This window comes from Pleurodeles waltl, chromosome 3_1 (genome assembly GCF_031143425.1).
Source record: "Pleurodeles waltl isolate 20211129_DDA chromosome 3_1, aPleWal1.hap1.20221129, whole genome shotgun sequence".
Taxonomy (NCBI): Eukaryota; Metazoa; Chordata; class Amphibia; order Caudata; family Salamandridae; genus Pleurodeles; species Pleurodeles waltl.
The window spans coordinates 1451935288-1451959169 of NC_090440.1; positions in this window are offsets into that span (position 1 = coordinate 1451935288).

Genomic DNA, 23882 nt, shown 5'->3' on the forward strand with positions numbered 1-23882 from the left:
GTTCAACAAACTTCATATAGTACTTGGATCATTTATTGCACTTGGCCACCCCCAGTAAACAAAGGAGCGTGTCCGGCGTGAGAGATTTGTCTATAATGTCAGATATGTGTTGCATAATACATCCCCATATTTCAGGACATCCCCAAGTCATGTGCAGGAAGGTGGCATCATCGTGTCCACAGCGCGGGCACCTCGAGGTGACCTTTGGGAACATGCGGTGCAGTCTATGTGGAGATAAGTATGTTTGGTGTGCATAGTTAAAATGTGTACATTTCAATCTAGCATTTCACGAGACATGTCGCACCTGGGCTAACGCCATTTTCTATTGTTGGTCTGACAGCTCGACACCCAATCCCTTGTCCCATCTCGCCTTGCTACGGGGTTTGCTGTACAGTTGGGGTTTCCCTTAATAGAATGTATAGGCTAGACACTGCTTTTTTCACCTGGCCTTGTGTAAGAATATAATGAAGTCCCAGGTGCGTAGTCGGCTCCAGGAGACCAGATTGCCATATATGTTTCACAACAGCACAGAGGGCTGCGTGTGCTAGAAACTGTCCAGGGCCCAGGTGGAATGCTGCTCTAGAGTCTGTGAAGGAGCGCAGTTGTCCCTCAGCACAGAGATCACCTACGTGCAGCAGCCCCCCCTCCTGCCACGCATGGAAATCCTATGCTTGCTTAAGGGCATGTCCCATATTGGGAGTTTAGGTGAGTAGGGGACTGGATATCGTCTTCGTTGAATGTAGCGGGTCCAGGTTGCCTGCGCCGTACGCATCAACAGCCCTGTGTCAGTGATAGAGTCAGTCTGCCCCAGAAACCATCGCAGTACTCCGGTTATCGTCAACCTATGTTGCACCATGTTCCCCTCTATTGATTGACCACCTGCTAGCCAAGACATTACCCACTGGAGTTGTGCTGCCGCATAATATCGTTCCATATCAGGGACTGCCACACCTCCGTCAAGCATTGGGTATTACAATACCTCAAGGGATACTCTTTTACGTCCTGGGCCCCATATGAGCGCTTTCAATAAACTGTGTATGGTGTTGAGAAGGTCCGTCCGGGAGACACTGGCGGCGCTAGAAATAAGTAAAGAAATCTAGGGAGCACTAGCATTTTCGCTATTGCTGCTCTACCCATAGGGGAGAGGGGTAATCGTGTCCAGAAGGGCAATGACCTGCGTATATAGGACAGCACTCTATTGTAGTTGCCCTCCACTAGGTCCAATTCCGCCAAGTATACATCTATGCCCAAGTAACTAAAGCTCCCAGTTGCCCATGGTAGCCTTCCTTGTGCCGGCATTTGGTTTAGCATATCATTCATTTTTTTTAGTGGGAACATGCAGGATTTGTTACAGTTTACTCGAAGGCCCGATAATTCACCAAATTGGTCTAATATCCTGTATAGGTCGGTTAGAGTGTCTGTGGGTTCTCTTAGATAGACTATACATCGTCGGCATAAAGTGATATAATATGCCAAATGTCATCAACCCGCACACCCCATTCACTGTCTTTCGTCCGGTGGCATGCTGCAAGAGGTTCCATGGCTAGCGCAACAAGTACCGGGGACAGCGAGCAACCCTGTCTTGTTCCTCTTTGAATAGGGAAGGGGTCTGATATATAGTGGCCCATCCGGGCTCTGGCCTGTGGCGTGGTGTAGAGCAGCTGTATCCAATGTAAGAATTGGGGACCTATTCTGAAACGTCTCAACGTCCATATCAGGTAGGGCCACCCTATTGTGTCAAATGCCTTTTCAAAGTCCAAAGACACTGCTACTGGAACATCTACGTCTCTGGAAACCGCATCAATGATATGGCATAGTCTCCGGGTATTATGGTATGTGGCCCTATTTGGTATAAATCCATTTTGATCTGGATGTATTAGGGACGGAAGCATAGGAAGTAGCCTATTTGCCAGAATCTTACTTAAAATCTTGTAATCAAGAATAAGCATAGAGAGGGGACGGTAGGAGCCTACCTCCAGAGGGTCTTTGACTTAGGGAGCACTACAATAAGGGCCTCGTTCATCGAGGTGGGGAGTCCCCCTTGCTGGTATGATATCTCATATAGGGCCATTAGCCGAGGTGCAAGGTGGGTTTCATATGTAGCGTAAAATTCAATAGGTAACCCGTCTAAGCCTGGGGTCTTCCCTCTTGCCATTTGTTTTATCGCCAATTGCACCTCTGCAAGTTGTAGCGGCTACTCTAGGTCTTGCTTTTGCTGTTGTGTATGGGTGGGGAGAGGGAGCTCATGCAGCAATGAGTGATTGTCATATGAGGGCGGGGTCGTTTGTGCTGTGTATAGATTCTTGTAGTATTAAATAAAGGCCTCATTAATCACCTCTTGAGTGTTAACCACTTCCCCTTTATCGTTCCTAATCGCACCTATTACCGTTCAATGTACCTCAGAGCGCAACGGCCAGGCCAACATGCATCCAGGTTTGTCCCCTTCCCTATGTTGTTGGGTCAAATATTCTTTGTAGTCTAATTTCCCAAGCCTATCTAATTCTTCGCGATATTGTTTACGTTGTAGTGACAGTAGTCGTTGTGCTGATGGGTCAGTCATGGCTGTTTTCTCTAGCTGACCTATTTCCTGCTCTACTTTCAATACAGTGCGTGTAAGGGCGGTTTTCACTCCCCAAGAGGAGGTCATACAATGACCTCGTACAACCACCTTCATCGCATCCTATTCCACTCTAGTGTCGCCCACCGAGCCCTCGTTGTGTTGGAAGTATTCTTTAATAGCTGTACCCAATAGTGTTCTATACGGCACGTCTTGTAAAGATTTCACTTTGAGTCTCCATGTCAGTGTCTTAGGCCTGGGTCGCCCCCATTTAAAGACCACCCGCAATGGGTTGTGATCGGATAGAGTTCTACCCAAGTACTCAGAGCTACGTATATTGGGCCACATGAATGGGTCACAAAAAATATAATCCAATCTCGTATGTATGTGGTAACCTGGCGCATAGGAAGAATACTCCCTATCTTCAGGGTGCTGTAGAAGCCAGACATCCTGTAGCTGCATGGCTTGTTTCCATTGGCAAAAGTGTTTAGGGGCGTGTAAGCCGGAAGTGTTTGGCAGGGGGGTGAGTCGATCGGTCCAGATCTGTGTTTTGGATACAAATAAAGTCTCCCCCCCATAAACTAGGCGTGTTTGGGTCCTGTACTAAGGGTGGGGAGAGCTCATTTAAGAAGGGTCCCTGCGCTGTATTGGGACCATATTTAGAGGTAAGGAGAATGGGACAACCATCCAATTGCCCTTGTAGCATAACATATTGCCCCTGTCGATCAATATGTATCTTGATTGAGTTAAACGGCACTTCTGGAGCTATCCAGATTAAGGTGCCTCTGGCATATGCGGAATAAGAAGTGCCGTATATCTGACTTCTCCAACAGCGGGTGAGCTTAACCAGTTCTCCCTGTGTCAAATGTGTCTCCTGTAAACAGGCCAAATGTACTCGGCGTCTCCTGAGATAGGAATATATTCTGTATCTTTTAACAGGATTACTCATACCCCGGAAGTTCTAAGTCACCATAGTGTACTCAGTAGACATTGTTACTTAGGTTGAAAGATCGATGTGTCTCATGCCCCCTTCCCCTGTGCTCATCAGCAATTGTTCCGACTGTAGCCCCCCCAGACACCAAGCATTTACATATATTAATCCCTAACAAAATAACTCCCTGACCCCAGGCTTGATCCAAAACAAGTATCATGCCAGAATCCCACAAACCTACTTCTATCAAGTGTAAAACTGTAATATTTGCATATCCATTCGGTGAAAGCACACCGTGTGGTGTCCTGTGCTTTCGTGGGGGGGGGAGGCGGGAGGTGCCATGTTGTAGATGTGAATCCTCCCCATAGGGCCCATGTATTTTCAGTAGTTCCACGACCCGAGCCCCGGAAGCTCGCCCCAGCAGGCGTCCCATGGCTCCGTGTCGCGGGGATCGGCTGGGTACATCAATCTCCTGCACTCGCAAGATCTCCGTATTCACAGGTCATCGGCCAAGTTTGGGTTCAGTGTTGGGCCCTCATCATCTAGTGATCCCCGCGAGGGCGGTGGGGTCCCCGTATCTGTGTCTGAGGGAAACTGATGGGTCTCTGTTAAGGCATAGAAGGAGTTGGTGGATAGTTGAGCTGCTTCCTTTACGGCCTCCTCACGCTCCTTGACCACTTGGGCTCGAGAAGGTCTCCTTTTGCTATGTTTTTTCTTGAGTTGCTTTGTGCATGGAATCAGCCAAGTGGGATCCTCGTGGTGGCCCGGAATCGTGTGCATTAGGCCTTTCGCGTGAAGCCAGGTCCATGCGTCCTCTGGTGAGTGAAAAAGCTGTGTTGCTTCGCCATCAATCACTCGAAGTTTTGCGGGGAACAACAGTGCGTATTTACAATTCAGTTCTCGCAGTCGTTGTTTCACCTTAAGAAAGAAGTTGCGCTGGGATTGTACTTCCACAGTGAAATCTGGGTAGGCTGAGATTTCTGTGTTCTCATAGCGCCACGGGTCATGAGAGCGAGATAACTGCAAAATCAGATCTCTGTCTCTGAAGTTTAAGAGTCGAGCTATTATGTGTCGTGGAGGAGCACCTGGCCGAGGGGGTCTGCCTGGGACCCTGTGGGCTCTTTCAACAGAAAAGAACTTGGAAGGGTTTCCACCCAGCGCAGTGGTGATCAGCCATTGTTCTATGATTAGCTCCGTATTGGGTAGTTTCACTTGTTCGGGAAATCCCACCAGTCTAATATTATTTCGGCGTGATCTCCCTTCTGCATCCTCCACTCGTTTGTGCAAGGCCGTCAGCTCCAGTTTTACTTGCGCCATATGTGTCTGTAATTCCTGCACTGTGGCACGTATGGCTGCTCACGAGGATTCAGTTCCCTCTACTCGGTCCATCAGGTTTCGGTGGTCCACGCGAAGAAAAATTGACCTCCGTGGCAATTGCATCGATCATCAATTCTAGTGACGTTTTTATATCCAGTATGGCCTGCAGGACTTTATGAAACTGAGTGGAGTGTGACTTAAGCGTAGCATCCAGGTGCGCCAACGTTTCCAACGCTCCTCCATCCCTCAGGGTGTAGTCTATATTGGGTCCTGTGCTTTTAGAGTTCTTAGTTTTACCCACCATTGCAGTGTAGTAGGGGACCCCAGCACCAACAAAATCAGGAGGCCTCCAGACGTGCTGTGAGGATTTAAACGTAGAGTCCTATGGCTCTGCTCCTCTCTTAGACTTCTCCATTGGAGCCACAGCGTGCCGCTCAGGTACTCATCCTTTCCAGTGCACAGCAGTCTCACTCAGTCTCTCAGATCTCTTGGGAAGTAGCACCAAAAGGCTCACCTGTGTCATGTGCAGCTCCGGGAGCTTAAATTCCAGGAATAGTCTCAGTTTGTTGTTCTATTTGACTTTAGGCAGCGACCTCTGTTAGTTAACGATTACCCCTATCATATTGAGTCTCCGGAGGGTGCCAATCCCAGGCCCGGGCCCTCCTCTGGTGTGTGGGACGTCTTGGGTCTTTTCCCTGGCTTTAGAATCACTGTAATACTTGCTTCCTTCCAGGATGGAGGCATCATACGTTTCCCTTCTAGGATGTCATAGCAGAGCCCCACAAAAAAAGTTATTTACACTACTTCGCAGGGCTCTATATACTTCCAATGGGAGACAGTCCAGGCCTGGAGCTTTCCCGGCCTTCCCTGATTTTAAAACCCAATCTCATTCCTCCAACCCAACTTGCTCATTAAGGCCTCTACTATCTTCCTCACTCAAGGAGTCCAGGCCTAACTCTTCTAGCCAAGTCCTTTCTGCTTCTAGGAGTACCTCTAGATCTTCCGAATATAATTCTGAAAAAAAGTCTCTGAAAACTTCTCCTACCTCCTCATCACCTCTCTTCACACTTGCTGGGACCAGATCTTGTAGCTCTACCACCCTGTTCCTCTCTCTATTAGCTTTTAATTTCCATGCCAATAACTGACCACTCAAAATACACCAGTCTATCTGCCTCACAATTTTTCTTGTTCCTGTTCTTAATCATAGCATTCAATTCAGATCGCAAACATTGATCTACCATATACAACTGATTCACTTCTTCTTCCTTGAGCACAATCTGTGCCAATTTTGCTTCTATGTGCTGTGTTTGCTACCAATCTCTTTGTTATACAATCGCCTCTTAAATGAGGCCATTCTAATTAGTCTCCCACGTAAAAACACCTTAAAGGCGTCCCATACCATCGTCGGGGAGGTTGAGCCCACGTTCAGGGTGAAGACCTCAGCTTGTAATTCTGCAACCACCACCTCATCTAATAGCAAGGTTCTATTGAGCGTCCACCTACCCCGATTCCTATAACCTGTTAGAACAATATTCATCCAGATAGTGGAGTGATCGGATAAATGAGCTCCCATATGAGCTATCTCTTTCACACTTTGTGCCACGTTCCTGTCTATTAGATTATAATCAATCCTGGATTGATGACTGTATTTTTTATTATTAAATGTGTACCCCGAGTTAACCCCATATATCACATAATCCCAACTGGGACATTATAAACAGTACCTGTCGTCGCATTTTTCCATTAATTCTAGACCTAGTCCTTGATGACCTATCTTCATTATAATTTAACACCACATTAAAATCCCCCATTCAAATAATAGGATCTGACGTAAGCAATAGGTGCTGAAAAATTCCACTAATGGTGCAATATCATGGGTGCCAGGGCGTGGACTGGATGTCCAAGATGGCAGACGCATGAACTTGTGGCTCCGTCAGGGCCTATCATTTAACCTTTGCATCCCTGATGCTCCGGGAGCTAGAGGCAGCCAACGATGATGGGGTGGCGACTGGGGCCCCTTAAATAGTCACCTGGGGTTGTTTCCTGGACCCTCGGAGACGAGCTGTGTGCGGGCTGGAGTGCAGGTGGAGCCGGCGGTGACTGTCACGATACGGCCTGTGGTAAGGGAGGTGGTGCGGCAGCTGGCGTCCCCTGGCTGCTGGGGGGGGGCGCAGTGCCCTGCAGACGGGGACGGCATGAAGAGGTGGGTGGTGGCGGTGGCCGGGCTGGCTGCGGCATGGCCCGCGGACGGAGAGAGCCTGAACCCCTGGTGGCCTACAAGTGAGAAATACCCGAGGCCACAGACGAGCCGTGGGTGAGCCAGGCCGGAGAGCGAGGTGCGCAGCGGCTGGTGCTCCCTGGACCTGGGAGTACACCGCTGAGGTGCAGTGCCCTCCTTGTGGAGAGATGAGGTGAGAGCTGGCAGTGGCCTGTACTGAATGACAGGCCCAGCGGTGCATTCTAGTGCCTGCAGGCCCTGGCAGAGAGCAGAAGGGGCGCCCCTCGGCAATACTTACTTGACAGCGGGAGCCAACATGGGCCGAATACACGCAAGGAGCAGCAGCTGCGGCAGAACATTAGTGGAGGGACCCCAGCACAGGCCGGGGCCCACTGGGCCCCTACTGAGGAGCCCAGCTTTGGAAGGTCCTGCATCAACCCACCGGTCAGAAGGGAGAGATGGTGGCTGGATCTCAGGGGTTCAGGCATGCATTGGGTGACATTGGACTAATCCAGTGACCCCCTGCTTGGGCTCAAGGAAAAGACTGGGGTAGGGGACACGGTCGGGAGTACCCCTGGTTGAACTGCAGGTCAGAATCATCATTGTGATAGCATAGGGGTCTTTAACTTACCACCCCAGCATAATGGATGACCTCAAGGGGTCGGAACAGAAGCAAAGCGCAGGCCTGCAAGCACGTGGGCGATCTGACCAGGGAAGACATGGCGGACTCTGTGCCACCCCCTACAGGCCACAGTGGACAAGATTCTGAGGGCCATAGAGGACACCAAGACGACGCTTCAGCGAGACATCGGTCAGGTGTCGTTGGAAGTGAGCTCACTTAGGGCGGTTCACCAGAAACTGGCCAACAGGGCACAGGAGGCTGAGACCATGCAGGTGGAGGTCTCTCCGGTGCAGCAGAAACTCAAGGCCACAGTCCTTCAGCTGACGGAACATGTGCAATGGCTGGAATGCATGGCAGAGGACGCAGAAGGCCGCAATCACAGGAACAATGTAAGAATTATTGGCCTTCTGGGGGTGCTGAGGGCGCGGACATGGTGACTTTCTTGGAAGGGTGGGTACGGTCGGATGTTGCCCCGGAGCAACTTACCCCCTTCTTTGCACTGGAGCGCACGCACCGGGTGCCCTCGAGAGCACTGGCCCCGGGACGACCCCCCGGGTGATTGTGGCCAAACTACTACACTACCGGGACAGAGATGTGCTGCTGCAGTGAGCAAGAGAGGCCGGACCCTTCCGCGTCGCAAATGGAATGGTAACTTTATTCCCGGATTTCACAGCAGAGGTAAAGAAGAGACAAACCTCCTACATAGCGGTGAAGAGAGTGCTCCAGGACTAGGGTATTCAATACTCCCTCCTGTTTCCGGCCAGATTGAGGGTAATCATTTGAGGGTCACACTACCTTTTTTCAGACCCCTGACGAAGCATGGGATGGCTGGAGAGGAATAAGTCTGGGGGAAGCCCCAGACCTACAATGAGGATTCAGGCTTGAATTTGGGGCCCTGTTGGCCACGGAACACCCCCCTGGTTTCTCTGCCGCAAAGGTGCGAACGGCGAGAACATGGAATGACTTGTTTTGGTTGTGCTTTTGTATTGTTTATTGGGCAACCTACCGTTGGAGCGGTGCCTTGGGGTTGGGGAGTTGGGGTTGGCAGTTACATGTTTTGAGTTGTGCGAGGGAGACTGAACGTTTTCGGTCTGATACAGGCACTGGCGATTGGGGAGGTGGTGGGGTGCCGGTGACGTCCACTGTTTGGGGGGCTGGGCGACCATCCCTGATATTACCCATATAGGCTGGCGGACTATAACCTGTTAACATGGAACATTAGGGGGATGGGGACGCTGACTAGACGGCACAGAGTCCTGACATATTTGAAGGAGACCCATCTTACCTTCAGTGAGGTGGACAAGCTACGACGTAGATGGAGGCGACAGGTATTTGCCACCACGTACTCAGCCTTTGCACGAGGTGCACTAGTGTGGAGAAGAGCAGGGGTCCCATTTGAGGCCACAACTGTTGATATAGACCAAGATGGTAGGTTTGTGATAGTTGAGGGTAGGCTGCACGGAAGACAGGTGGTGTTGAGTTGTATATACGCCCCTAATCAGGGCCAGGTTCCTTTTCTGCAGCGCCTCTCGGGCAGACTAACTAGGCAGCTGGGGGACAACTAGTGGTCGGGGATTTTAATTGTGTTATAGATACTGAGCTGGATTGCTCTCTCCCTCCACTGCCAGGGGCGCCATCACATAAACTAGCTAAATGGCTAAGGGACTGGATGACACACTGGGGCCTAGAGGATGTGTGGTGGAATCAACATCCAGGGGAGAGGGACTACTCTTAATACTAGGGCTTGCACCAGGTGCACACTAGAATTGATAGGGTGGTATGTACCGGGAACCTAGCACACAAAATAACACATTCTGAGTACCTGGGATGCACCCTCTCAGACCATAGCCGTTACTTCTCACTTGGTGTTGTGCAGAGTCCAGACCGCCCATCCCGATGTGGAGACTTAGACCGGCTGCGCTAGAGACCCGCCCTACAGGGTAGTGCTTAGATCTCATCTCATGGAGCATATCCATATCAGCAGGGGATCCACTGCCTCCAGACACGTAGAATGGGAAACTCTCATGGTAGTGATCCAGGGACATTGTATGGGGGCAGACAGTGGGGATCAAGCGGACCTTTGATCGTGAGCTCGTCCTCCTAGAAAAGATAATACACAACAGCAAGAGCAATGGGGGCACAGACCAGGCAGCGCAAAATAGACTCTTTAAAGCGAAAGAATCTTACAGCCCAACCGAGGAACAGCTGTGCTACCATAGTTACCAAAAGTATTTGGCATCTATACATGCGGTGGAGGGTAGGTCGGGTAGGATGCTGGCATGGTTAGTGAGGCCCCATGGGGAGGGCACACCAATAACGAGTGTGTGTGTGCCACGGGAGGAGATCGCGTGCATGGACCGGCTGAAATAAATGATGCATTTATGTATTACTATAAATCCCTTTACAGAAAACCAGAGTCAGACCTACCGGAATCGTTAGGAACCCGCTTGCATTCGTTACCATTACGCACCCTGGCGCTGGAGGACAGGGAGCCACTAGGGGGCACGGTGACATTAGAGGAAGTTAAAACCGCCATCTCACAACTGGCAGCGGGTAAGACACCGGGCCCAGATGGACTCCTTATGGAGTTCTACAAGACGTACTCAGATATTCTGGTGCCCGCATTGGTTGAACTCTACGCGGAAGCACTTCAGCAAGGTACATTCCCCGAGACAATGAGGGAGGTGCTGGTGGTACCCTTGCCCAAGACCGAATCGCGGGAAATGCTGGTGACTGATTTCACACCGCTCTCAATGCTGAATTGCAATTTTAAGATACTGAGCAAGGTCCTGGCCAATCGGCTGGTTTAACATATCCCTTCCCTAATACACGATGACCAAAATGGTTTTATACCTGCGCATAATACGTCCCTCAATTTCTGACGATTGTTTGCTCTCTGGCACATGTCGAAGGCTGAGTGACCACCGGGGGCAGTGTTCCTTTCTATACATTTCGAGAAGGCGCGGGTGAGGACGAGCCGGACAGTGTCAGCTGCCTACCCAATATTTAGAGGTACCAGACAGGGCTGCCCGTTGTCCCCACTACTATTCGCGCTTGCAGTCGAGCCCCTGGCGGCCCAGTTTCGGGCAGATGGTCAAGGTAGGGGAATGACGTGGGTCCATAAGGAGCATAACATTTCACTCTACGCGGATGACATACTAATCTACCTGAGGGAGGGTGCATCTGGGGGTCCCATGGAGTCCCATATCAGAGATCCCAAGTTGGGGCCTGGAGCCGGGTGGGAGTGGAGTCTCTGGGAGATTTCTTCTGAGATGGGGTGATGTGACCCTTCGCCAATATGGTGGAGGAGAGTGGAGTTCTGAGTGGGCAATTTCTTCTGTACCAAACACTGACACACTCTATACGGGAACATTGGCACACAGTGAACGTGGAACCAGAGACACATAAAATTCTTCACCTCTTACTGACCATTGGGGGGAACACTCACCTCATAACTAGGCTTTATAGAGCTCACAACAAGGGCACAATGGAATCCCTTCAGGGCCTTAGGACAAAGTGGGAGGAGACATTGGGCACAGACATGACTGATGGGGAATGGCAGAGAGCACTAGCGTACCCCCGTAGAATATCACAGAACACCAGTCTTCGATACATCCAGTACAATTACGTACATAGAACGTACCTCACTCCACACAGGATTCTGGTGATATACGGGGGTGACCCAGGGCATGCCCCAGATGTGGTGCTGTGGGCGCAGACTTGGACCACATGTTATGTCATTGTCCTGAGATACAGCGGTGCTGGCAGAGTGTCCTGGTCCTGGGGGGAACATTGGACGCAAGTGTGGAGATGGACCCCTCTCTCTTCTTGTTGGGTCTGAGCCCCAGACCAGCCTCCAGGAAGGTTGGCAGCAGGTTCTTGGACCTGGCACTGGCGCTATTTAAACGCAGAATTGCCATGAACTGGAAGTCCCCTAGGATCCCCTCCATAGTGGCCTGGAGACGCAATGTATCGACCTGAGCACAAGCTGAGCTGCATGTATTCCGGCGAGAGGAGGCCCAGGGAATCCGTCTGCGCCCAATCGCCCCACTCTGGGCTGAGTTGCTGGAAGCCTGGGAGGAGCAGATATCAGTAGCGGGTAATGGCTCGGAGAATGGGGGGGGATGTGGATGTGGCTCATGCAGCCCCCAGCACGGGTGATGAATAGGGTCGTACTGTAGTGTATGAAAGGGGGCCGGGAACACTACTAGTGTTGATCCTAGAAAAGGACATTACTACAATGCTGTCCTCAAACCCACTGCATAGCATGCTGAGACACTAGCCACTGCACATTGTGATCGAACCCCAGCGAAGGTGCTGCTGGGAGGGATAGTGATGGGTGGACGCCTGCTCCGGGGGTGATGGTCCGGCAGCCCTGTCTGCAGTGATCCTCACGCCAGTGTCAGAACTGTCTCACCAGCGCAATGTTAGATTTTCTCGTTGTTACGGTTCATACGACATAATGATGTTACTGCTGCAGAGTGTGACAGTTTGCAGGCCGGAAAAGAGATGAGGGTTACAATATCAAGGACAGGGGTACTATCATGATGTATATCTTATGCTAACTAACATTACAGTTGGTTACCTTTCCTGTATATTTAATGTTACGGATTCTGATCTGAATGTACCCCACTCTAGATGTTCTGCAACATGATCTGTTAATCTTATTAAGGTTTCATTTATTGAACAAATGTCAATAAACACAGTTTTTTTTATTTTTTAAATGAGGCATTATCATCCCTATTGGGCCCATAGTCACCCACCACCGTGAACGTCCTATTGAATGCAACCAGTCTCTCTATGACCTATCTTCCAGTCCTATGTACCGGCCCCTCCTGAAGGGAGATATTAGGATGATTTTTTATAGGAACCACAACCCCTTTACTGCCTACAGTCTGGCTTGAGCATATTATCTGTTGCACCCATCTGCATGACCTGAACAGTTCAAAACTCTCCTGCCTGGAGAGGTAGGTCTCTTTCAACACTACTACATCTGCTCTAACATCTTTCAAGTATTGCAGCAACTTCCTTTGTCTATTTACCACCCGTAAACCATTCACATTCCAGGATAGCAGCCTCAATTCCTTTTGCCCCATCATCCACCCCTATTAGTGTAAGAGCTGTTATCCCCCTTAAGCTCCCCCTAACTATCATCACTATGAGGACATTTTTTTCCCTTTTTTCCCCACATACTCCCCACCCTGTGCCCCGTTCCCATCCCTGCCTCTCACTCCCCCCAACAGCCCCTGGGTGAACCCCCCCATACTTTTTCTTCTAGGCATAGCACCTTATGGGGAGAACTGCTGGGACTTTAAAATTGTCTACCTACAAACAAAAAACATCAACTGAACAAGTGTGGAGGGGAAGACCAAATAAAGTGGGCAACAAAACCCCCAGTTAAACTGGCTTCTTCTAATGTTTTTATCAGGTCATCGACCTCTCATGCCTCTTTAAAGTTATACATTTTGTTACTCGCCATCACTCACAATGATGCTGGGAATTTTAACTGGGCTGTAGCGCTTAATCTTGTGAGTTAGTTAATTCCCTTGCCAAGCTCCCACTGCCATGATTAAATGGTACTTAAAAGATCTGACCTGATTTCAAAGGAAACTCCCTCAGCCGTGAGTAATTTATTTTTCAATGCCGCAATTATTAACATTCTTTGTTTAACTGCATATGTGTAGAAACAGACCAGAATTTTCTTCTGCGCCTCTCTATTTGGTGATTTTTTTAAAGGGGTCTCGAGGCACTCTATGTATATCTTTCGCAATGTCAAACTCTGCCTCCTCTAACTGTAATCGTTGTTTAATCAGGCGAACCACAAGCCTTTCAGGTCACTACCCTCTGTCCCTTCTGGGACTACTAGAATCCTCTGATTGTTCCATCTCTGGTGATTCTCCAAAGTCTCCAGCTTGCACCTAACACGGTCCTCTCCAGCTTTGGATAACCTCCTTATTTTTCTTCACAAATAACTTTAAGCCGCCTACTTCCTCTTCGAGTACAGCCGTCCTACCTGCCAAATCATAAATTATTTCCCCAGAGTCTCGCATAGGCCTCTAATCTCCAGTTGGTTGGAACTTGATTTTTCAAACCCCTCCTTAATTTCCAGCACCAAATCTTTCAGCATTTTTGAGATAGACTGACTCAGGGGGCTATCTCTCTCCCTCTGGTGCTGGGTTTCCTTGTTACCAGATGAGACAGGTAGCTTGCCCTACAGGGACACTTGCTCTTGCCTATGCTCTTGAGTTTCCACCAACTCTGCTAGTTCCTTCTCTGTAAATTCCAGGGAGTTATTGTCCGGGGGACAGCCCCTTGTAGACACTGAGGGACTTTCCTTGTCCCCCTCCATCCTTTCCTTAGCAGTCAGAGGTAAAAATCTATTAAGTCTCTCCTTAGCCCCATAAACTTTCCTACCACTCCTCAGAGAATACAGAGGGCTCCTTCCAAACCTCCTCCTTGCCACTACCTACCCTTTCAATGTTACAGGTGCCAGCCGCCAGTGGACCTGCTGTACTCTGCCCCCCAACAGATTCAGTGTACCCCAAACACTGCTCCCCTAGACACTCAGGGGGTTGTACAGTACCTTGGCCCTCCAGCAGTGAGCTTCCAGCCCGTCCAGCCTTCCTCAGTCTAACCCACGCGCTAGAGCCGATTGTGGTGACTCTGCCACTTTTTTCCCCTAGAGGGGAATCCTTGCAGCTGCTTCCCTTCCTCTCCTGATGTTTGTAGCAGCTCTGCCCCAGAGCTCCAAGCCCCCTCCACTGCGGTTCTTTCACTGCCACCTCAAGGTAAGGCTCCCCCTGCAAACGCGTCGCTATCTGCCTCACACTTTCTCCTCCCCTCCCTAGCTCATGCGGTCCCGCAGAGCCCCACCCAAGGCCCGCTATCCATGTTCTCCCCCCAAAACGTATGTATTTTTTAAATGGGTACAAATTTTAGAGTTTAGGAGCAGTAGTTATTTCTACATCTCTGAATATGTGGGCATCCATAATAGCATATGATTTGGAAGGTATTTTTTAAAATATAATCTTTCTTATACACAGGCTTACATTTGAAAGGCACCAATGCAGTGAAATACAATTGGTAATAACAAATGTTCTACAAATCTATGCTCCCACAAGTGTCCCAATAAAAATGGCACCTCACCTGTGTGGGTAAACCTAGTGCCCGTGACAGGAAAGAGACCAAAACGCAACACTGACGCAGCACATTTTTCCACAGAAAATGGAAACGTTTTAGGTCGAGTTTAAGCGTACGACCTTGTGTATACTTTTAAGTATACTTCTTATGTAGGCTTAAAGGCATTTCATTTGCTTGTTTCAGTGTCATTTAAAAATCCTTGCTTGCTAGTGGTCAGCCATGCCTCTTAGTCCCTCCTTTTTCTCTTTGGGAGCAGGGACCAACTACTGTATAATTACGCTTTGTCGTGTTCACCTGCTCTTTGGGGGGGGTTCTTTGCTTCCTGCTCGTGTTAGGCAAAGCTACCCCCTTCATTTGTAGAACATTCTTACTCTCAGCTTAGCTTTGCCACATTTTCTTGGCAATCTCTGGCCATCTGTTGCCTCCTTGCTCACACTTCCCCTCCCGCCATTGCTCTAATCCTTCCTGCACTGCTGCTTGTTTCCGAAAGCTATTACCATTGACCGTCTGAAAAACACTCCTCTGTCCAAAATATTGACAGAATTGTTAAAAACTATGCTGCCAACCATTGATGTCATCAAATATGCGCTCGCAGTCAGCTGCAACACAGCCTCTTCCACATCCCAGCGTCCTTTGCTCTTGGGTTTCACTTTCCAGGAACCACAATGTCTGACAGAGGTAAGGCAAACTCTTCCTCTGTCATCTCCCCACGAGCAGATGTTTACAGAATGGGAGCAGTCGGAGCTGACCGATGTCCTTGACATTTTTTAAAACTTGATACCTCGAGGTATCCAGGGTGGGCTGACATGTGTGGGTCCCACCACGTTTTTTGACCTGACCCACAATCCCCATTGCCAATCTCAACCTTTGACGAAAAAATCTAATTTTCGTCACATTTCTCTGATGGAAACTTCTAGAATCTGTGGGAAGCCACAAACGTCCTTTCACACAGCATTGCCCCAAGTCTCTCGAAAAAAAATGGCACCTCACTTGTGTGGGTAGACCTAGTGCTCATGACAAGAAATGGCCCAATACCAACACGGACGCAGCACACTTATCCACTACAAACTGACCCTTTTTTTCCAAAGTGGGTAGCTCTAGATTTTGGATCCTTCCTCAACCGACACCTAGAGAAACTAGCCATCCTGAATATTTTTTTAAACTAGACACACATGGTGATCCAGGACGTGCTGACTTGATTGGCTGTCACAAAATGTTCATACCAAAATCCCTTGCAAACCTCAAACTTTGACTAAAAAAAAAACACATTTCCGCACATTCTGTTATGGAAAGCTCTGGAATCTGTGGAGAGCCACAAACTTCCTTTTGCCCGGCATTCGCCCAAGTCTCTTGATAAAAATGGTGCCTCACGTGTGGGTAGACCTAGTGCCCGTGACAGCAAACTTCTCAAAACACAATAGGGACACATCACATTTTTCCAACGAAAACTCGCCCTTTTTATCCAATGTAGGTAGCTCTAGATTTGGACTCTAGCTCAGTCGGCACATAGAGAAACCAGCCATCCTGCACATTTCTGAAAACTAGAAATCTAGGGGTATCTAGGGTGAGCTGCCTGGTGTAGGTCTTACCACGGTTCTTAACCAAAATCCCTTGCACACTTCAAACTTTCACTTAAAAAAACAAATTTTCCTCACAATCTATGATGGAAAGTTTTAGAATCTGTGGGGAGCCACAAACTTCCTTCAACCCGGCATTTTCCCAAGTCTCCAGATAAAAATGGTGCCTCACTTGTGTGGTTAGACCCAGTGCTCGCAACAGGAAACGACCTAAAACTCAACATGGATGCAAAACATTTTACCACCAAAAACCTGACCCTTTTTTCCCAAATGTGGGTAGCTCTAGATTTTTGATCCTAGCTCAGCCGGCATTCAGGGAAACCTACCAAATCAGCACAGTTTTTAAAACTAGATACTGGGAAATCGAGGGAGGGGTGAATTGCATGGCGCTCACTAGCTTTTTTTTACCCTGAAGCCCCTGCAAAGCTCAAACTCTACAGGCAGTCACATATCACATATTTTCTAGCACCCAGTGTTTCCCCAAGTCTCCAGAGAAAAACGGTGCCTCACTTTTGTGTGTGGGCCCACGGCAAGGAAGGGTCCAAAACGCATTGTGGAGACATCAAAACTATCATAAAATGACCTGGTTTTGCAGAGGGGTACCTGAGTTTTTGGTCCCGGACTCGGAGGCCATCTGCAGAAACCGACAAAATCCAGATATTTCTGAAAACTAGATATCTGGGAGTGTCTGGGAAGGTGTGGCTCTGAATATTGAAATCAAGCCTTCTGAAGGTGAGCCATAAGCCACTTCACGGCATCAACAGTTTTCTGGACCATTCACACACCATTCATGCATCACACACAAGACTTTCATACCATCGGCCAAGGGCCCCACCCATCTTATCAGTGCACTCACATCAACATACTGCCACCATGCAAGGACCCATCACATTCATTCACTACAGGATGCTTTCAGTTTGACTACATTTACCACCTGTAAAGTAACCTCCTCCTTTTTTCTGACCATTACCAAACGCATGCCTATTGAACCTTTACTAATGTCTCCCATGACTGCCACATGAGACTCCAGAAGATATGTCTTTAATGTGCCTTTAGAAAACTCACTGTGCTAAATCCAACTCCAACCGGACAATATGGATGCAAGTTGGGGGTGTCAGAGTATACCCTTGAGGCGTCATTCCTTGAAATGACTGAGTATTTCTACCCTTGAAACTAAGGCAAACATGCGGGGGAATTTTCCAAAGTCTCAAGAGAACGTCATAAACTATGAAGAACAGTAGTTTTTGGCACACAGGATACCACATGAGAACGTAGCATATGTCCCAGCCACCATTATGTGCAGTGCTGTGACTTCCACAATCTGAACATCTACTAAGCTCTGAAGGAGGATGAACATGGCAAGCCGAACCAGCATTTACTCATACATGTCATTGTAATTCAGTATTGGGGTGAGTGTGGCACCAATGGGCTTGAATCCATAGGTGAAGTTGAAATCATGGCATGTGTATCTGTCCTACATTTATTATCTGCCCTCTACCTACGCAATATCCCTGGGAAAGCACACCTACTGTAAGCTTTTTTTTACCTATTCATGTCTCTGTACTCATCAGAGCTCTGACTAATGCTGTATAATTGCCAAGTCAACCTATACTAATGCCTTCCTTCCCTAGCTACTTGAAGCTAAAAAAAAATGTTGCTTCCGTGCACCATCAGCGCACTTAGGTGGTCATTAAGCCCTGGTGGACGGTGTTAAAGCGGCGGTAAGACCGCCAACAGGCCGGCGGTAAAAATTTTGGAATTACGACCGTGGCGGAAACCGCCAACACAACAAAGACAGCCCATTTAACACTCCGACCGCCACGGCGGTACAAACAAACAGCGCAGCGGTCACCGCCAACAGACAGGCGGAGGACAATGTACCGCCCACACTATTATGACAGGCCAATCCGCCACCAAAAAACAGGGATACACACATGCAACACCCCCACCCTCACCCTCTACAACACACACTAATACATATCTATACATTATAGTTACACCCCCCAACCCCTACGGAAGAATGCAAAGACAAAAGGAAAGAGTGTAATCATTGTAATATAATAACATTCAGTACGGAAAAATATACATATATACACCATTAACAAAATATACACCAAGAATAGTAGTCCAGGTATTGCACCATTCATAGTCCGTGGACCACTGGGCCCAAAATGCATGGGCGAGGCCCACACTCGATACCAGATCAAAACAGAGAGAACACTGCAGGGGCATCAGATAGAAATACAACAGGCACCTCAGGGGGAAGGGAAGGGGGGCACCTCAGCCGGAAGAGTGCACGACGCCAGATCCACGAGGGAGCGCCATGCCCACTGCTGTATCCTGGGGAGTGCAAAGCCACAGTCTCTCAAGTCTCTACAGTGGGTGGGTTGCCCACTGCTGTATCCTGGGGAGTGCAAAGCCACAGTCTCTCAAGTCTCTACAGCGGGTGGTTTGCCCACTGCTGCATCCTGGGGAGTGCAAAGCCACAGTCTCTCAAGTGGACAACAGTCTCCACTGGTTCTGGAGGGGGACTGGTGCCCAGAGTGCTTCATCCTGTTAAGGACAGAGGTAGTGGATGCATGTCTCCATTGGTTCTGGAGGGGGACTGGTTCCCAGAATGCTTCATCCTGTGTAGGACAGAGGTAGTGGATGCATGTCTCCACTGGTTCTGGAGGGGGACAGGTGCCCAGAGTGCCTCATCCTGCCAAGGACTGAGGTAGTGGATGTGAATCTCCACTGGTTCTAGAGGGGGCTTGGTGCCCAGAGTGCATCACTCACCCCATGACGGTCCCAGTTGCGTCAGTGCCCAAGCCGCTTATGGGCTAGTGGTGCTTGAGTTGGCGGTGCCCTGTTCAGCTGTGCTTGCCCTGTTCAGCGGTGCTTGAGTTGGCGGTGCCCTGTTCAGCGGTGCTTGAGTTGGCGGTGCCCTGTTCAGCGGTGCTTGAGTTGGTGGTGCCCTGTTCAGCGGTGCTTGCCCTGTTCAGTGGTGCTTGAGTTGGCGGTGCCCTGTTTAGCAGTGCTTGAGTTAGAGGTGCCCTGTTCAGCGGTGCTTGAGTTGGCGGTGCCCTGTTCAGCGGTGCTTGAGTTGGCGGTACCCTGTTCAGGGGTGCTTGAGTTGGCGGTGGCCTCCTGGGCAGCTGGGCTGTGGCTGGTGGTGGCCTCCTGGCCAGCTGGGCTGGGGCTGGCGGTGGCCTCCTGGGCAGCTGGGCTGTGGGTGGCAGTGGCCTCCTGGGCAGCTGGGCTGTGGGTGGCAGTGGCCTCCTGGCCAGCTGGGCTGGGGCTGGCAGTGGCCTCCTGGCCAGCTGGGCTGGGGCTGACGGTGGCCTCCTGGGCAGCGGGGATGGGGCTGGCGGTGGCCTCCTGGACAGCAGGGATGGGACCGCCGTGCTGCTCTTCCCAGACTTTCCGGGTTTCTTGTGGCCCTTCCCCACCTTGGGAGGTGTCACAGCTGAGTCCACACTCCCACCGGGACCCCTGGGAGCGGCTTGGGTGGCTGGAGTCTTCCCCCTCTCCCGCCAGGCACTGGCCAACTTCTGGTGCTTCACGGGGGGACTGGCTGTGCTGTGGCTCCGTGCAACACTGGCTGTCCTGGTGGCTGGTGCACTCCACATACCTGTCACTACAGGCACCACTGGTCCCAGAGATGTTGTGGCTGAGGTGCTATGAGATGGATGAGGTGGGGGAGGTGTGGGAAAAAGGTCAAGGCTGGACAGGAAAAGTCTTTTGGACACACTGGGACGGGAAGCTGGAGGGGGTTTGGGAGTGGAGGAAGAGGTGGTGGTATTAGGAGGTGTACGTTTGGTGACTTTGGGTGCAGGTGCATGCGCTGGAGGCTGTCGTGAGGTGGATGGCTGTTGGGTGGGTGTTTGCCTGCGTTCGTGTATCTTGGGAGGGGGCGTCACAGACACACTGGGAGAGGACACAGGGGACGTGTGAATGGTAGTTGGGGTGGTGACTGCACTTGAGCGGGGTGTGCTGGTGAGGGACGTAGTGGCTGTAGAGGTAGTGCATGCAGGTCTGTGTGTAGACAAGACTGGGAGGGAGGAGGGAGTGTTATATGTGGAAGTGAATTTCTTATGTAAGTAGGGGCATAAGTGTTATTTAATGTTTGTTGCTTTAAGGAATGTAGAGTATAGAATTCTTACTAGGTCATGTGAGAATGTTTGGGTTTGTTTTGAGGGACAGACTGGTGCGCTGGAAGAAGAAGGTCGTGGGTCTTGTCATGAATAAACTACAACTTTCTTTAAAGAGATAAATCCTCCTAATTTTATTGGATGCGCATTTACTACAATTTATGGCGACGATCTTAAACTTTGACCCACCGACAGTGAAGATTTAAACCTCGTCAAGAGTGCTGGAACTACATAGGGAAGAAACGGAATAATATACGAGTCAAGGTGACGAATTCAGTTTGGAAGCGTGCAATATTGTTTGGGCGAACTGCTTTGAGAGTACAGTGACTCTGTGCGAGTCTCGTCTTACAGGTTGCTCCTTGGTGTTGCAGTGAGCGCTTTAAGGCCTCCAACGGTTGCACCATCAACGACGGGAGCAGCATTGTTCGAAGTAGGCGCAGAGTTCCAGGCGGCAACACGCTCTTCGTGAGGATCACAGCGCGCTGAATGACGCATGCAATCTCGCTTTGGTGCATAGCGTGGTACGTGATCATGGTGGTTGACACTGCGTGCCTCCATTTTGGATGTGTTGGTGCAGGTTGCCTAGCAACAAGTTAAAGCTAGTGAGACACGGCGATCGTACACGGAAAGTGACTGTGTTTTCATTATTTTTCATCGCGCATGCAGCCAAGACGATAGAAAGCATACAAGTGAGGAGGAGAATTAAAAATTTAATATTATTTGTTCAAGAAATATTAAAGGATGGCCAATAATAGTAATTCAAATGTCATGCAACCACCTCCTTTTTTGGAACTTCCTGGAAAACCTAGTAAACCGTGGCACAAGTGGCTAAGAATTTTTGAGAATTATCTGGAAGCCATTGATGGTTTAAAATATTCACCAGCTCGCAAAAAAGCCATTCTGTTTAATCTTTTGGGTAATGCTGGACAAGATGTCTACGATAATTTACCTGTGGTTTCTGCACCTACGCGAGATGACTCTTGGGATGTTTATAAGGAAGCACTGGCACGTATGGGAAGGCAGTACGTGGATGAACTTTCAGTAATGGTGGAAAGACACACATTTTTGAAACACAAACAATCTGCGGATGAATCTATTGAAGATTATTTGGCTGTTTTGCGTGTATTAGCATCTAAATGTGTTTTGGGGAATTATCTTGACACTGCCTTACGCGATCAATTAGTTTTTAACTGCTTTAACAAAAAGATTCAAGAACGCATCTTAACGTGTAAGAATCCATCTTTAGATGAGGTTATGGATATAGCAAGAAGTATAGAGCGTTCTGTGGTTTCATCCAAAATTTTATCGGAGTCTAGTATCAGTGTGTCCTCTGACATCGCTAAAGTTTCCGCTGTCGAGGTCACACCTGTTAGTAATGAGGCTAACATACATTTGGTTACACATAAGGGTAGTGTGAGAAGGAATGTTGACAAGAGGGTGAGTGGAGCATGCTATAGATGTGGGTCGAGATTCCATTTAGGGAATTTTCAAAATTGTCCAGCCCAAGGCAAGAGATGCAATAATTGCAAGAAAATTGGACATTTCTATAATGTATGTCATGCTAGTAAAACAAGAGTCAAGGTTAGTCAACTTGACGTTGAGAATGACATATTGGCTGAAGCAATTAACAATGTATCGGTGTCATCACTAGAAATTAGTGCATTAGGTGAATGTGAAAAAAGATGTAAAGGTCCTATATGTGACGTTAAAATTGGAGCAATTGACTTAAATGTGATGGCGGATTCTGGATCTCCAATTACAATTTTAGCGGAGAACACATTTCACAAATTTTGGTCTGAAAGATTACTGAAATCTACAACTATTAATCCCAAGGCTTTTGGGGAGTATGACATAATCATGAGGGGATACTTTGAGGATAGTGTTTTGTTTAAGGGCAGGAACATTTTGACTAAAATTTATGTAGCTGTTAACGGACGGGATATTCTAGGTTGGCAGGACCAACCTAAGTTGGGCATTATGTTACGACCAGGTCATGAGGAGCCAGTCACTTTAGGTCAGATGCCCATTTTAATGATTCAAGAAAAAAACATATGTGACAATTTCACTAAGATGCTACAAGATAAATTCCCTCAAGTGTTTTCTAGCAAGATAGGAGTTATTAAAAATTTTGAACATGAGATTGTACTCAAGAGTAATGCGGTTCCAGTGATACAAAAAGTAAGACCTGTTCCTTTGTCAGCCAGAGATGATCTTAAGAAATTACTTAATGATATGTGTAATCAAGGCATTATTAAACGGGTGGAATCATCAGAGTGGGTTTCTGCTGCAGTTGTCGCACGAAAAGGTAACGGGGATATACGCCTGTGTGCTGATCTAAGAGTTCTTAATAGAAATATCCTTGTTGATTGTCATCCCCTCCCACGTATTCATGAAATGCTTGCCAGATTAGGTGGTAGTAAATATTTTTCTACAATTGATTTACGCTCAGCGTACCATCAGATTCCATTGGCTAAAAATTCACAACATTTGACTACGTTTGTGACACCTTTTGGTGTATATATGTACAGGCGCATGCCATTTGGCTTGGCGTCTGCTGCCAGCGTGTTTCAACGATTGATGGATCAAATGTTTGGAGATCTTGGGGGTGTACAAACTTTCCAAGATGATATTTTAGTTCACACGGAAAGCCTAGATGAACACATTGTACTTTTAGAAGAGGTCTTAGGTAAATTGGTTGCGTGGGGTATGACAGTGAATTTTGAAAAATGAAAATTTTTAGCACAACAGGTTAATTATTTAGGACGCAACATTTCAGGTGATGGTATCAGACCCAAAGAATCATTGTTAAAAGGTATACATGAAGTGGCAGTTCCGGGTGACAAAGATTCCCTTAGGGCGTTTTTAGGCTTGAGTGAGTACTACGCACGTTTTGTGCAAGGTTATGCAGTAGTTGTGCAGCCGTTAAGGAATCTCTTGAAAAAAAATTAGAAATTCATATGGTCCAAGGATTGTCAGGAGGCGTTTGTGGCTGTAAAAAAATTAATCACGTCTGCTTCTGCAATTAAGCCATTTACATATGGGGCGAAGTGCATAATTACAGTTGATGCCAGTGGAAGGGGTTTAGGGGCAGTCCTCAGTCAAATGGTTAATGGTCAGGAATGTACCATTGCATTTGCCTCACGTACCTTGAATGTGGCTGAGAAAAACTATAGTACGATTGAAAGGGAAGCATTAGCGTGCTCTTGGGCCTCTGAAAAATTTAAAATGTACATTTGGGGGAACAAATTTGAATTGCATACGGATCATAAACCCTTAATATACATGTTGGGAGATAGTTGTTCGAATAAAGCTTCATCTAGACTGATTAGATTGTTGGCTAGGTTACAGGAATTCAACTTTGACATAAAATACATTCCTGGTGGGAAA